General features: G+C 31.9%; 2 pseudogenes; both read right to left on the reverse strand.

Annotated features, from left to right (window-relative positions):
- Positions 1 to 5,123: 5,123 nt before the first annotated feature.
- LOC134326882 (zinc finger protein 585B-like) lies at positions 5,124 to 7,429 on the reverse strand (annotated as a pseudogene).
- Positions 7,430 to 7,433: 4 nt separating this feature from the next.
- Positions 7,434 to 16,782, reverse strand: part of LOC134326282 (zinc finger protein 850-like) — a 151,292-nt pseudogene continuing 141,943 nt past the window's right edge.

Genomic DNA, 16,782 nt, shown 5'->3' on the forward strand with positions numbered 1-16,782 from the left:
TTTATTATTATTTAAGTGAAGCTTTTTACAAGTTTAGAGGTTTTGTGTTTTGCTTCACTGTATGTATGGTGCATCATTAAACTGTTATACATTATTCTATTTTGTATTAGATGAGATGGTTTCTCTCTGTATTTGTAAATGACAGCTAACAATAATGATCCGACTCTTTTAAGTATTTTGTATAACATATCAAATGTTGGACTTCATCAAAAAGAATCGACTCCTTCAGCTTCCAACTGCTCATTGCTGAGTACTATCAACTTAGTGTATGACTGTTTTGAGTCTATTCCTGTCGTTCGACTTAAAGAACCGGATTGAAGAATCGACTCATTTGATTCATTTGAACGCGCAGACTCACTCGCTCTCCCGCTGTGAGCTTCTCAAACTGAACTGCGTCTCTCTGTACATGAGGAAGAATCTATGTAGAGATCTCAAATAACATGAACCTGAAGGTATGAACTTACATTGTAGAAAAGAAAAACAAGCCAGTCCTACAAGCACAAATATCCACCTGATAAGTCACCAGAGACCGGCTGTCCAAAGTGGAAGAACGTTCTTTTGGTTTCTGTAGATGTTAAATGAAGATAGTCTCCCAACAATAAGAACTAATTCACAGTTTACAAACAAACAAAATTCAGAATAAGTAACAGAAACAGACACAGACTTACTGTCACTTTTAAACTACTACCTTGACTTGTGTTGAGTTAGGAGATCTGCAGTATGATTGTTGTTTGGTGTTTGTTGGTGATGAAAAGAAGTCTGGTCTATAGAATCCACAATTAATGCCAACTTCAGTGGTTATACAGTTTGAAAAAGTATTATGGGATGGTCTGTACTAAAATTACACATTACACATTTCTAAATGTTTTAAATGTTGAATCAACATGTTTTCTTCTATTATATCTTAATTAAAAACAACTATTGTGAGATTTATATCCACTTGTTCTGTCTGCATTCCACAGGAGTAAAAAAGTAATAAGTAACATTTACTCTGAGTACATTTTAAACGAGTTACTTTTTACTTGAGTAGATTTTTAGACTTGTAATTTTACTTGTACTTAGGTAAAATTAATTAAAGTAATAGTACTTTTACTTGAGTACAATATTTTAGTACTCTTTCCACCTCTGTATTGTAGCAATATGGAGACTTTTTGTTTAAATGTACCAACATACCTGAGTAAAATGTTAATGTTCCCAATACATCTGAATACAGAATATCAACAAACTATCAATGTTCAAAGTGTAATTAGCGATATATTATCAATATGGAGACTTTTTTTTAACAAATGTACCAACAGAACTGAGGTAAATGTTGATATCCTCAATAGAGCCGAACACATAATTCCAGTTATCAATCAATGCTAAGTGTAACAATTGATATATTATGATATCACTAATAGCTGAACCCAGAATTCCAGTACAATAACAATGCTAAGTGTAGTTATTGTTAGCTTAGCAAAAAATGGATGCTTTTTGTTCAAATGTAACAACATGCCTGAGGAAAATGTTGATATCCTCAATACAGCTGAACACAGAACTTCACTTAGCAATCAGGGCTAAGTGTAATTAGTGATATAATATCTATATGGAGACTTTTTTAACCAATAAACCAACACAACCTTGATGTTCTTATTATACCAAATATCTTTTACCTTAGTGCCATACGTGAGCTGAACTATGTCAGTTTACTCACTCCTATGTGGACTTTGTGGCTACTCAGACCACACCTCTGTTATGTTGATTACAGCACACAGACCGCTCACCAGTTGCTACAAACCAGAAGTAAAACAGGTAAAGACCTGGCTAGCGGTAGCCTTCTCTGCTCTTCAGTACACTGACTGGGACGTGTTTTTATTTATCTAAAAACAGGACAGAAGCTTTCAGGAATCAATAATGAGACCGAGGATTAAGGTTCAATATGTAGATATTTTATTAGCAAACAAGCAATAACAAGCAAAATACATAAATAGCACATAAATGAACATAACAATACTAATTCTAGACTGGATAGGTGGCCATTTGCCCAGACTGTAGCAACTGCTTAAGTACAGTGGGGCCAAAAAGTATTTAGTCAGCCACTGATTGTGCAGGTTCTCCTACTTAGAAAGATGAGAGAGGTCTGTAATTTTCATCATAGGTACACTTCAACTATGAGAGACAAAATGAGAAAAAAACATCCAGGAAATCACATTGTAGGATTTTTAAAGAATTTATTTGTAAATTATGGTGGAAAATAAGTATTTGGTCACCCACAAACAAGCAAGATTTCTGGCTCTCACAGACCTGTAACTTCTTCTTTAAGACGCTCTTCTGTCCTCCACTCGTTACCTGTATTAATGGCACCTGTTTGACCTCATTATCTGTATAAAAGACACCTGTCCACAGCCTCAAACAGTCAGACTCCAAACTCAACTATGGCAAAGACCAAAGAGCTGTCGAAGGACACCAGGAAGAAAATTGTAGACCTGCACCAGGCTGGGAAGAGTGAATCTACAATAGGCAAGCAGGTTGGTGTGAATAAATCAACTGTGGGAGCAATTGTAAGAAAATGGAATACATACAAGACCATTGAGGGTCAAGATCTCATCCCGTGGGGTCAAAATGATCATGAGAACGGTGAGCAAAAATCCCAGAACTACACGGAGGGACCTGATGAATGACCTGCAGAGAGCTGGGACCAAAGTAACAAAGGCTACCATCAGTAACACACTATGTCGAGAGGGACTCAAATCCTGCAGTGCCAGGCGTGTCCCCCTGCTTAAGTCAGTACATGTCCAGGCCCGTCTGAAGTTTGCCAGAGAGCTTATGGATGATCCAGAAGAGGATTGGGAGAATATCATGTGGTCAGATGAAACCAAAATGAAACTTTTTGGTAAAACTCATCGTGTTTGGAGGAAGAAGAATGCTGAGTTGCACACCATACCTACTGTGAAGCATGGGGGCTGAAACATCATGCTTTGGGGCTGTAAAGGGGACAGGACGACTGATCCGTGTTAAGGAAAGAATGAACGGGGCCATGTATCGTGAGATTTTAAGCCAAAACCTCCTTCCATCAGTGACAGCATTGAAGATGGAACGTGGCTGGGTCTTCCAGCATGACAATGATCCCAAACACACCGCTCGGGCAACGAAGGAGTGGCTCCGTAAAAAGCATTTCAATGTCCTGGAGTGGCCTAGCCAGTCTCCAGACCTCAACCCCATAGAAAATTTGTGGAGTCCGTGTTGCCCAGCGACAGCCCTAAAACATCACTGCTTTAGAGGAGATCTGCATGGAGGAATGGGCCAAAATACCAGCTACAGTGTGTGCAAACCTGGTCAAGACTTACAGGAAACGTTTCACCTCTGTCATTGCTAACAAAGGTTATGTTACAAAGTATTAAGTTGAACTTTTGTTATTGACCAAATACTTATTTTCCACCATAATTTGCAAATAAATTCTTTAAAAATCCTACAATGTGATTTCCTGGATTTTTTTTCTCATTTTGTCTCTCAAAATTACAGACCTCTCTCATCTTTCTAAGTAGGAGAACTTGCACAATCAGTGGCTGACTAAATACTTTTTGGCCCCACTGTATATTAAAACTCTTTCCACACTGTGAGCACCCATATGGTTTCTCTCCAGTGTAAATGCGCTTGTGTGTTTTGACTCTGTTGATTAAAACTCTTTCCACACTGTAAACACTGATACAGTTTCTCCCCACTGTGAATGTGCTGGTGTATTTTAAGCTCGCTCATTGTATTAAAACTCTTTCCACACTGTAAGCACTTATACGGTTTATCTCCAGTGTGAATGCGCTGGTGAATTTTTAAAGCACTCTGTTGATTAAAACTGTTACCCCTTTTCCACCGGTTCCGGTTCCGTTCCGGTTCCTGAACTTGATTTGGAACCGGTTCAATTTTTTTCAATCTGGCCCCACAGAATACTTGGTTTTTCAGCCCGAACCGTGACGTCACATGTGGGTGTGTCATGTTGTACAGCATAGCGACAGCAACAATGGCGTCTGCTGGTGTCTCGTATGGAGCTTAATGCTGCATTTTTATCTTTTAAAATTCACCTGATTGGATTTTGTTGCTGATATTTTCAAAGTGCCTTTAAAAAGATGAAGTGTGTGATATGACGCGGTAAAAGTGACCCGGACAGAACGAACAACGCTTAACGTGAAAAATAAACCATAACGTGGCTTATTATACTAAAACACTAAGCGATGAATTTGGGCAGTACAGTGCACTTATAACGTGTAATCGTGTTTCTATGTTGTATTTTAGTACATTCAGCCACTTTACACTTTATTTTTTACGTGAAGCTTTTTGACTCTCCCGAGAACCCTGAGCTGCATAAACACCACACGTGAAGTAAATCCTGCCAAACACAGATACATGTGGAGCTTTTAGACTGGATTTGATGGTTATTTGACACAGATGGATGTTCATGTTGTGGAACTTTAGTGATGTTTTATAGCAGTACTGATCAAATCGGTTATTTGCACTGAGAGTCTCGGTGAAAGCGAAGCGCGAAACGCTTCTCACGTCAATGAACTAAAGAAAACAACAAGTGAGCCAAACACGTCACGTCTTCTTATCACCGACAGCTGATCCATGCTTTTTGCATAAAAACAAACATCTGTAACAGCACAAATGCTCACACATATTGTACACGCTCCGCCATGATATTACTACTCTTAACTTTCGTTAAGTAACACCCACAGATGATGGCGTAAACTTGTGGAAACGCACGTCGGTTCTCTACAGAACACCAAGGTTCTGAGAAACCTGAACAGAACCGGTTCAAGAACCATGGTGCTTTTGGTGGAAAAGGGGTAACTGTGAGCACTGATATGGTTTCTCTCCAGTGTGAATGCGATGGTGTAATTTGAGATTACTCTTTGTATTAAAACTGGAGATGCATGAGTACCGATACTGGTATCGGGTATTTGCCAGATACCGCGCTCATTAACTTGTACTCGTACTCGCAAACGAGGCTCCGATACTAAATATCCGATACCGTGTGCCTAAAACTCGGCTCTCGATCACCAAGTGTGAACTATCCAGCAACTCGATCTGACCGGCTCGCCGAGCGCTTGGCTGGGAATGAGTGACATGTCGAACAGCCAATGAGAACGCAGGATACGGTGTGAGGGGAAACGCAGGAGAGGAGTGTAAACAGGTGGGACAGGGGGATAATATAGTTTATATCAGAATACACCAGCACACACACACATTTTACAGTATTTCTGACCTGATCGTTCTCTACAAAACATAACAACAAATCACCAACATTGCAAAAATATTTATTAACCTCTAACTCACTACAGAACAATCCATGCTATTCGTGTTGCCAAATCCACTCAGATTCATTTATTTTTCCTCCTTAATTTCATCACATCAGCGCACAAACACTGATCACTCGCTACTTGTTGACATGCATTTCTGGACGTGGTATCATTAAACTTCTCGTCACTTTTCACGTGTTTTTGTTTAAAAAAAAACGGTATTTGTGAGACCGTTGGTTTCTGTTCAGTGCGTGTACTCAAAGGAACAAATAAACTTTTCCATTGCACTCATTTACTCTAAAAACTACACTATTCCATAATGCTCCAGATTGCATAATTCTAAAAAGGTATCGGTATCGGCAAGAACAAAAATACATGTACTTGTACTCGGTTGGGAAAAAATAGTATTGATGCATCCCTAATTAAAACTCTTTCCACACTGTGACCACTGGGATGGTTTCTCTCCAGTGTGAATGCGCTGGTGTCTTTTCAGACCACTCTGTGTATTAAAACTCTTTCCACACTGTGAGCACTGATACGGTTTCTCTCCAGTGTGAATGCGCTGGTGTAATTTGAGATTACTCTGTATGTTAAAACTCTTTCCACACTGTGAGCACCAATACAGTTTCACTCCAGTAAGAATGCGCTGGTGTATTTTGAGATTACTTTGTGTAATAAAACTCTTCTCACACTGTGAGCACTGATACGGTTTCTCTCCAGTGTGAATGCGCTGGTGTATTTTAAGATTACCCTGTTGATTAAAACCCTTACACACTGTGAGCACGGATACGGTTTCTCTCCAGTGTGAACGCGCTGGTGTGTTTTGAGATTACTTTGTGTAATAAAACTCTTCCCACACTGTGAGCACTAATACGGTTTCTCTCCAGTGTGAACGCGCTGGTGTATTTTGAGTTTACTCTGTTCATTAAAACTCTTTCCACACTGTGAGCACTGATACGGTTTCTCTCCAGTGTGAATGCGCTGGTGTGTTTTGAGATTACTTTGTGTAATAAAACTCTTTCCACACTGTGAGCACTGATACGGTTTCTCTCCAGTGTGAACGCGCTGGTGTACTTTAAGCTCTCTCTGTAATAAAACTCTTTCCACACTGTGAGCACTGATACGGTTTCTATCCAGTGTGAACGCGCTGGTGTTTATTGAGATTACTTTGTGTAATAAAACTCTTCCCACACTGTGAGCACTGATACGGTTTCTCTCCAGTGTGAACGTGCTGGTGTACTTTAAGCTCACTCTTTGTAATAAAACTCTTTCCACACTGTGAGCACTGATACGGTTTCTCTGCAGTGTGAACACGCTGGTGTCTTTTCAGAGTACTCTGTCTATTAAAACTCTTTCCACACTGTGAGCACTGATACGGTTTCTCTCCAGTGTGAATGTGCTGGTGTATTTTGAGATTACCCTGTTGATTAAAACTCTTCCCACACTGTGAGCACTGATACGGTTTCTCTCCAGTGTGAATGCGCTGGTGTATTTTGAGAATACCCTGTTGATTAAAACTCTTCCCACACTGTGAACACTGATACGGTTTCTCTCCAGTGTGAATGCGCTGGTGTATTTTGAGCTTACTCTGTTCATTAAAACTCTTTCCACACTGATACTCTTTCCACACTCTTTCCGCACTGATACGGTTTCTATCCAGTGTGAACGCGCTGGTGTTTATTGAGATTACTTTGTGTAATAAAACTCTTCCCACACTGTGAGCACTGATACGGTTTCTCTCCAGTGTGAACGTGCTGGTGTACTTTAAGCTCACTCTTTGTAATAAAACTCTTTCCACACTGTGAGCACTGATACGGTTTCTCTGCAGTGTGAACACGCTGGTGTCTTTTCAGAGTACTCTGTCTATTAAAACTCTTTCCACACTGTGAGCACTGATACGGTTTCTCTCCAGTGTGAATGTGCTGGTGTATTTTGAGATTACCCTGTTGATTAAAACTCTTCCCACACTGTGAGCACTGATACGGTTTCTCTCCAGTGTGAATGCGCTGGTGTATTTTGAGAATACCCTGTTGATTAAAACTCTTCCCACACTGTGAACACTGATACGGTTTCTCTCCAGTGTGAATGCGCTGGTGTATTTTGAGCTTACTCTGTTCATTAAAACTCTTTCCACACTGATACTCTTTCCACACTCTTTCCGCACTGATACGGTTTCTATCCAGTGTGAACGCGCTGGTGTTTATTGAGATTACTTTGTGTAATAAAACTCTTCCCACACTGTGAGCACTGATACGGTTTCTCTCCAGTGTGAACGTGCTGGTGTACTTTAAGCTCACTCTTTGTAATAAAACTCTTTCCACACTGTGAGCACTGATACGGTTTCTCTGCAGTGTGAACACGCTGGTGTCTTTTCAGAGTACTCTGTCTATTAAAACTCTTTCCACACTGTGAGCACTGATACGGTTTCTCTCCAGTGTGAATGTGCTGGTGTATTTTGAGATTACCCTGTTGATTAAAACTCTTCCCACACTGTGAGCACTGATACGGTTTCTCTCCAGTGTGAATGCGCTGGTGTATTTTGAGAATACCCTGTTGATTAAAACTCTTCCCACACTGTGAACACTGATACGGTTTCTCTCCAGTGTGAATGCGCTGGTGTATTTTGAGCTTACTCTGTTCATTAAAACTCTTTCCACACTGATACTCTTTCCACACTCTTTCCGCACTGATACGGTTTCTATCCAGTGTGAACGCGCTGGTGTTTATTGAGATTACTTTGTGTAATAAAACTCTTCCCACACTGTGAGCACTGATACGGTTTCTCTCCAGTGTGAACGTGCTGGTGTACTTTAAGCTCACTCTTTGTAATAAAACTCTTTCCACACTGTGAGCACTGATACGGTTTCTCTGCAGTGTGAACACGCTGGTGTCTTTTCAGAGTACTCTGTCTATTAAAACTCTTTCCACACTGTGAGCACTGATACGGTTTCTCTCCAGTGTGAATGTGCTGGTGTATTTTGAGATTACCCTGTTGATTAAAACTCTTCCCACACTGTGAGCACTGATACGGTTTCTCTCCAGTGTGAATGCGCTGGTGTATTTTAAGCTCACTCTTTCTATTAAAACTCTTTCCACACTGTGAACACTGATACGATTTCTCTCCAGTGTGAATGCGCTGGTGTATTTTAAGCTCACTCTTTGTATTAAAACTCTTGCCACACTGTGAACACTGATACGGTTTCTCTCCAGTGTGAATGCGCTGGTGTATTTTAAGATTACCCTGTGTAATAAAACTCTTCCCACACTGTGAGCACTGATATGGTTTCTCTCCAGTGTGAATGCGCTGGTGTATTTTGAGCTTACTCTGTTCATTAAAACTCTTTCCACACTGTGAGCACTGATACGGTTTCTCTCCTGTGTAAATGCGCTGGTGTATTTTGAGCTTACTCTGTTCATTAAAACTCTTTCCACACTGTGAGCACTGATACGGTTTCTCTCCAGTGTGAATGCGCTGGTGTATTTTGAGCTTACTCTGTTCATTAAAACTCTTTCCACACTGTGAGCACTGATACGGTTTCTCTCCTGTGTAAATGCGCTGGTGTATTTTGAGATGACTCAGGCACCTGAAGCTCTTCCCACACTGTGAGCAGACGTTTCCTTCTTCCTGTGTGGGACTGAGAGATGTGTTAATGCTGACAGTACCAGAGGACGTTTGCTGATTACTGGAGCTTCTGGTGGGCGTCAGATCCTCATGTTCAGTCTTAATCTTCACCAGAGTCTCATATTTATCATGGTTGCAGCTCTTGATGTGATTGTGGAGCTGATTTTGGGTTGTAAAGGAACGTGGACACGAGGAGCAGCAGAAATCCTTGTTCAGTTCTGAAGCAGAAAAAATTCAAATACATTTATAACATTATAATTAATCAAATACATTTATAACATTATAAATAATCTAATACATTTATAACATTATAAATAATCATATACATTTATAACATTATAAATAATCAAATACATGTATAACATTATAAATAATCAAATACATTTATAACATTATAAATAATCAAATACATTTATAACATTATAAATAATCATATACATTTATAAAATTATAAATAATAAAAAAAACTTATAACATTATAAATAATCAAATACATTTATAACACTATAAATAATCAAATACATTTATAACATTATAAATAATCAAATACATTTATAACATTATAAATAATAAAAAAAACTTATAACATTATAAATAATCAAATACATTTATAACACTATAAATAATCAAATACATTTATAACATTATAAATAATAAATACATTTATAACATTATAAATAATCAAATACATTTATAACATTATAAATAATAAATACATTTATAACATTATAATTAATCAAATACATTTATAACATTATAAATAATCTAATACATTTATAACATTATAATTAATCAAATACATTTATAACATTATAAATAATCTAATACATTTATAACATTATAAATAATCAAATACATGTATAACATTATAAATAATCAAATACATTTATAACATTATAAATAATCAAATACATTTATAACATTATAAATAATCATATACATTTATAAAATTATAAATAATAAAAAAAACTTATAACATTATAAATAATCAAATACATTTATAACACTATAAATAATCAAATACATTTATAACATTATAAATAATCAAATACATTTATAACATTATAAATAATAAAAAAAACTTATAACATTATAAATAATCAAATACATTTATAACACTATAAATAATCAAATACATTTATAACATTAAAAATAATCAAATACATTTATACCATTATAAAAAAAACATTTATAACATTATAAATAATAAAAAAAAACATTTATAAAATTATAAATAATGAAAAAAAACATTTATAAAATTATAAATAATAAAATACATTTATTAAATTATAAATAATAAAATACATTTATAACATTACAAATAATCAAATACATTTATAACATTACAAATAATAAAATACATTTAAAACATTATAAATAATAATAAAAACATTTATAACATTATAAATAATAAAAAAAAACATTTATAAAATTATAAATAATAAAAAAAAACATTTATAAAATTATAAATAATAAAATACATTTATTAAATTATAAATAATAAAATACATTTATAACATTACAAATTATCAAATACATTTATAACATTACAAATAATAAAATACATTTATAACATTATAAATAACCAAATACATTTATAACATTATAAATAACCAAATACATTTATAACATTATAAATAATAAAATACATTTATAACATTACAAATAATCAAATACATTTATACCATTACAAAAAAAAAAATACATTTATAACATTATAAATAACCAAATACATTTATAACATTATAAATAACCAAATAAATTTAAAACATTATAAATAATAAATACATTTATAACATTATAAATAATCAAATACATTTATAACATTATACATAATCAAATACATTTATAACATTATAAATAATAAATACATTTATAACATTATAAATAATCAAAAACATTTATAACATTATAAATAATCAAATACATTTATAACATTATACATAATCAAATACATTTATAACATTATAAATAATAAATACATTTATAACATTATAAATAATCAAATACATTTATAACATTATAAATAATCAAATACATTTATAACATTATAAATAACAAATACATTTATAACATTATAAATAATCAAATACATTTATAACATTATAAATAATCAAATACATTTATAACATTATAAATAATCAAATACATTTATAACATTATAAATAATCATATACATTTATAACATTATAAATAATCAAATACATTTATAACATTATAAATAATCAAATACATTTATAACATTATAAATAATCAAATACATTTATACCATTATAAAAAAAACATTTATAACATCATAAATAATAAAAAAAACATTTATAACATTATAAATAATAAAAAAAAAACATTTATAAAATTATAAATAATAAAATACATTTATTAAATTATAAATAATAAAATACATTTATAACATTACAAATAATCAAATACATTTATAACATTAAAAATAATCAAATACATTTATAACATTATAAATAACCAAATACATTTATAACATTATAAATAATCAAATACATTTATAACATTACAAATAATAAAATACATTTATAACATTACAAAAAATAAAATACATTTATAACATTATAAATAACCAAATACATTTATAACATTATACATAATCAAATACATTTATAACATTATAAATAATAAATACATTTATAACATTATACATAATCAAATACATTTATAACATTATAAATAATCAAATACATTTATAACATTATACATAATCAAATACATTTAACATTATAAATAACCAAATACATTTATAACATTATAAATAATCAAATACATTTATAACATTATACATAATCAAATACATTTATAACATTATAAATAATAAATAAATTTATAACATTATAAATAATCAAATACATTTAAAACATTATAAATAACCAAATAAATTTATAACATTATAAATAATAAAATACATTTATAACATTATACATAATCAAATACATTTATAACATTATAAATAATAAATACATTTATAACATTATACATAATCAAATACATTTATAACATTATAAAAAATCAAATACATTTATAACATTATACATAATCAAATACATTTAACATTATAAATAACCAAATACATTTATAACATTATAAATAATCAAAAACATTCATAACATTATAAATAACAAAATACATTTATAACATTATAAATAACCAAATACATTTATAACATTATAAATAATAAAAAATACATTTATAACATTATAAATAATAAATACATTTATAACATTATAAATAATCAAAAACATTTATAACATTATACATAATCAAATACATTTATAACATTATAAATAATCAAATACATTTATAACATTATAAATAACAAATACATTTATAACATTATAAATAATCAAATACATTTATAACATTATAAATAATCTAATACATTTATAACATTATAAATAATCATATACATTTATAACATTATAAATAATCAAATACATTTATAACATTATAAATAATCAAATACATTTATAACATTATAAATAATCAAATACATTTATACCATTATAAAAAAAACATTTATAACATCATAAATAATAAAAAAAACATTTATAACATTATAAATAATAAAAAAAGCATTTATAACATTATAAATAATAAAATACACTTATAACATTATAAATAATAAAAAAACAATCATAACATTATAAATAATAAAATACATTTATAACATTATAAATTATAAAAAAAGCATTTATAACATTATAAATAATAAAATACATTTATAACATTATAAATAATAAAACATTTTTTTATAACATTATAAATAATAAAATACATTTATAACATTATAAATAACCAAATACATTTATAACATTATAAATAATAAAATACATTTATAACATTATAAATAACCAAATACATTTATAACATTTTAAATAACCAAATACATTTATAACATTATAAATAATCAAATACATTTATAACATTATAAATAATCAAATACATTTATAACATTATAAATAATCAAAAACATTTATAACATTTTAAATAACCAAATACATTTATAACATTATAAATAATCAAATACATTTATAACATTATAAATAATCAAATACATTTATAACATTATAAATAATCAAAAACATTTATAACATTTTAAATAACCAAATACATTTATAACATTATAAATAATCAAATACATTTATAACATTATAAATAATCAAATACATTTATAACATTATAAATAATCAAATACATTTATAACATTATAAATAACCAAATACATTTATAACATTTTAAATAACCAAATACATTTATAACATTATAAATAACCAAATACATTTATAACATTTTAAATAACCAAATACATTTATAACATTATAAATAATCAAATACATTTATAACATTATAAATAATCAAATACATTTATAACATTATAAATAATCATATACATTTATAACATTATAAATAATAAAAAAAACATGTATAACATTATAAAAATAAAAAATAAAACATTTATAACATTATAAATAATAAAAAAAAACATTTATAACATTATAAATAATAAAATACATTTATAACATTATAAATAATTAAAAAAAACATTTATAACATTATAAATAATAAAATACATTTATAACATTATATATAATAAATACTGTTAGTAATTGTTAAACTGAGATCTGATGCTAAAGTCCTGTAACGTGATTCATCCTGCATTCATCATTTCCTGCTCACACTGATCTGCATGAGCACAATACAAGCTTTCACTGTATGATGCTTCATCCCAGGTTCCTCTGATTCTATTCAATCCAAATCTTATTTTACTCAAGATAAAAAATATCTTACTGAGTTCATCTTTATCTTCAGGTTCTTCCTTCTTCACAGGCTTCATCTGGAAACCTCCACACTGTTGGTCCTCTGGGGTGAGGTGTTCCTCAGAGGTGACGTGTTCCACAGGGATTAAAGATCCTTCACCTGAAATGTCTTTGTTTTGTGAAAGAAGAAAAATAAGTTTGTTATTGTTGGTAGTAACGACCGACTTCTTTATTAAGCACTTAAGTTAGAACTAACAGACACGTACTTCTATACTATCTGTCAAAAACACGACCTATAAACCTTTGTTCAAACAGGGTTTCAGCTGATTTAATAATAATAACAATACAACCGCAATTCAGAAAAAGTTGGGACAGTATGGAAAAAGCTAATAATAATATAAACACAGACTTTGACTTTTATTTGATGTCAGACAGGATGGAGCAGAGATGTTTCATCTTTTATCTGTTCAAATTCATTTCATTTATTAATAAACATCCATTCCTGCGTTTCAGGCCTGCAACACTTTCTAAAAAAAGGAGGAGAGTTAAGATCTGGATGGAAGGTGCAGACTCATCTCTCCAGGACCATCAGCACAAACAATCACGTATATATTGAATATATCAGCTTATATACTCGACTTTATTTCTTCTCATTCATTACCCAATCATTCAGCCACTTGTATTCACCCGGCATTACTCTGTAATTATATACTAGTGTAAACACGGTACAGTCAGCATGATCTGTTTAATCTTCTTTATCTTCTGTCTCCTCATTTCACTCACCTGCTCACTTATGCACTAAATATACTAAAATATTACAAGAAATTCAGACACGACCAAATTAGGAGAAATGATTTTGCTCAAGTCTTACTGAGTTCATCTTTATCTTCAGGTTCTTCTTTCTTCACAGGCTTCATCTGGAAACCTCCACACTGTTGATCCTCTGAGAAGAGCAGTTCCACAGAAGCCACAAGTTCTGCAGGGATTAAAGTGACTTCACCTGAAATTCATCAATATGAGAAGAAGAATCTCAACAACTGGAGGAAACTGAAGGTTGTGGGTTTGGTTCCTAATAGGGATGTCCCGATCCGATCTCACAGATCGGGATCGGGGCCGATCAAGGCATTTTTAACTGATTGGAAATCGGCTTTAGTAATGTCGATCATAACCCGATCTTTTGTCCATGCATGTCCGCTGTGTGGAAATACTTTAAATTGGAAAGTGAAACAAGTCCAACAGCGGTGTAATGTCTGTAATGCGAGCGTTTCACGAGGCGGTGGGAGCAGAGCTGCGTTCATTACTGTAGAATTTTACTGTTTATATGGTGTGTGAGTCGAGGATTACTCCGGTTTACAAAACAATAACTTTTAATCCGAGTATGAAAACTTCAGGACCAGAACACACAGCTTTTACCAGTTTACGTGTTACAAGACTGAACAACATCTCAGTATCAAGCTCTCTGATTGGCTTAGTTATGTAACCGAGCGTCGTAGTGATGCACTCGCTTAATAAAGAAATTAAATACACGGTATATTCACTAATTGTCGGGAGCAAAACACTTTGTTAACTTATTCTGTTCCGAATAGCGGACAGCCAGAGCCGAGCACGCTATCCCATGCACTATGGAAGCCCCAAAGGGTCAAAACACACTCACTTTGCGTAGAAACGTCCATCAATCCATTGTCACAATACAAGCACTTTAGGAACTGGCTTTCCTTCATAACAAAAGAGTGACTTTCCGTTTTATTTTGGTATTCAGGTTTTACTGTAATGCTGTTAAGTAACTTATTTGTTTTTTTATATTCAAGTTAAGCTGCTACACCACTTGTGAGTGGAGATTTTTGTTCATTTTTAGTGTATCACTGCATTAAACAGAATTATGTTCTTTGAATATAAAGTTCAAAGTGAAACTGTAATTATCTCACTTCATTTTTACTACAATGCTGCACTAGGTTTGTTTACTTTTATTTTGTAAAAGAACATTAAGCAATAGTTTGGATGCAGGCAATTTTTTCCCTACAGCACTGCAGAGCTATTCAGTTGTTAAACATGTACATTGGATTAATTGGAATAACTGTAATGTACTTGAAGTGTGCACCGTGTAAACAGTGTTATCTAGTTCTTATCTAGACAATATCTAGAAAATACAAGTATCGGTTTGATAATCGGTATCGGATCGGGATCAAAATTAAAGATCGGGATCAAGAACAAAAAAACGTGATCGGGACATTCCTAGTTCCTAATCATAAATAAATCCTAGTTACATTAAAACTTAAATCGAGACTGGAGTGTAGCAGCTGTACTGTACTACTGTACTGTACTACACTAAACTGTACCATACTGTACTGTATAATACTGTACTGTACCACACTGTCTGGTGAAAAAGTGGCATCATGCTCTATATTTACTTACAGAAAAAATCATCATCATCATCATCATCATCATCATCATCATCATCCTCCTTTTGTATTATTTTATTCTGGAATTCTTCATGTTGTAGATCCACAGGGGTGACGTCTCCCTCTTCTGCTGACTGCATTATTAAAGATCTAATAGACAGACAGACAGACTATTCAACTATAAACAAATTTCAACTGTAAACAAAGTTCAACTGTAAACAAAGTTCAACTATAAACAAAGTTCAACTATAAACAAAGTTTAAAAATATCACGTGTTTATATAGAACTGTGAGATTTAATCATGAAGAAACTCAATCAGTTCCGCTCAATTGATTCATTTTGCTGGATCGGTTCAATGAATCGGTTCATCAGTACTGAATCATATGTGATGCTAACAGTTAGCGGAGCAGCTAAAAGTTTGTGTGTTTAAATAAAACTGAAGTTAAATCTCCTCAAATCCTCACAGTGATGTTTTATTATGAACTCTAGTTTTATTATTAATTAGAATGTGGTTATAATTAAATATAAGGGTTATAATTAAATACATATTTTACTTACAGATGAGGCTCTACAGTACAAACACAGCAGCTTCTTGTTCTTCTTATGATGTTTAATGGCGGTTGGCAGAACAACTTAAGACGCACCAGCGTCACCAACTGGACTGGAGTTGAACAGCAGCTTAGCAGTAAAACATCTCCATTAGCACATCT

The sequence above is a fragment of the Trichomycterus rosablanca genome, chromosome 14 (genome assembly GCF_030014385.1).
Source record: "Trichomycterus rosablanca isolate fTriRos1 chromosome 14, fTriRos1.hap1, whole genome shotgun sequence".
In the NCBI taxonomy this organism is placed as follows: Eukaryota; Metazoa; Chordata; class Actinopteri; order Siluriformes; family Trichomycteridae; genus Trichomycterus; species Trichomycterus rosablanca.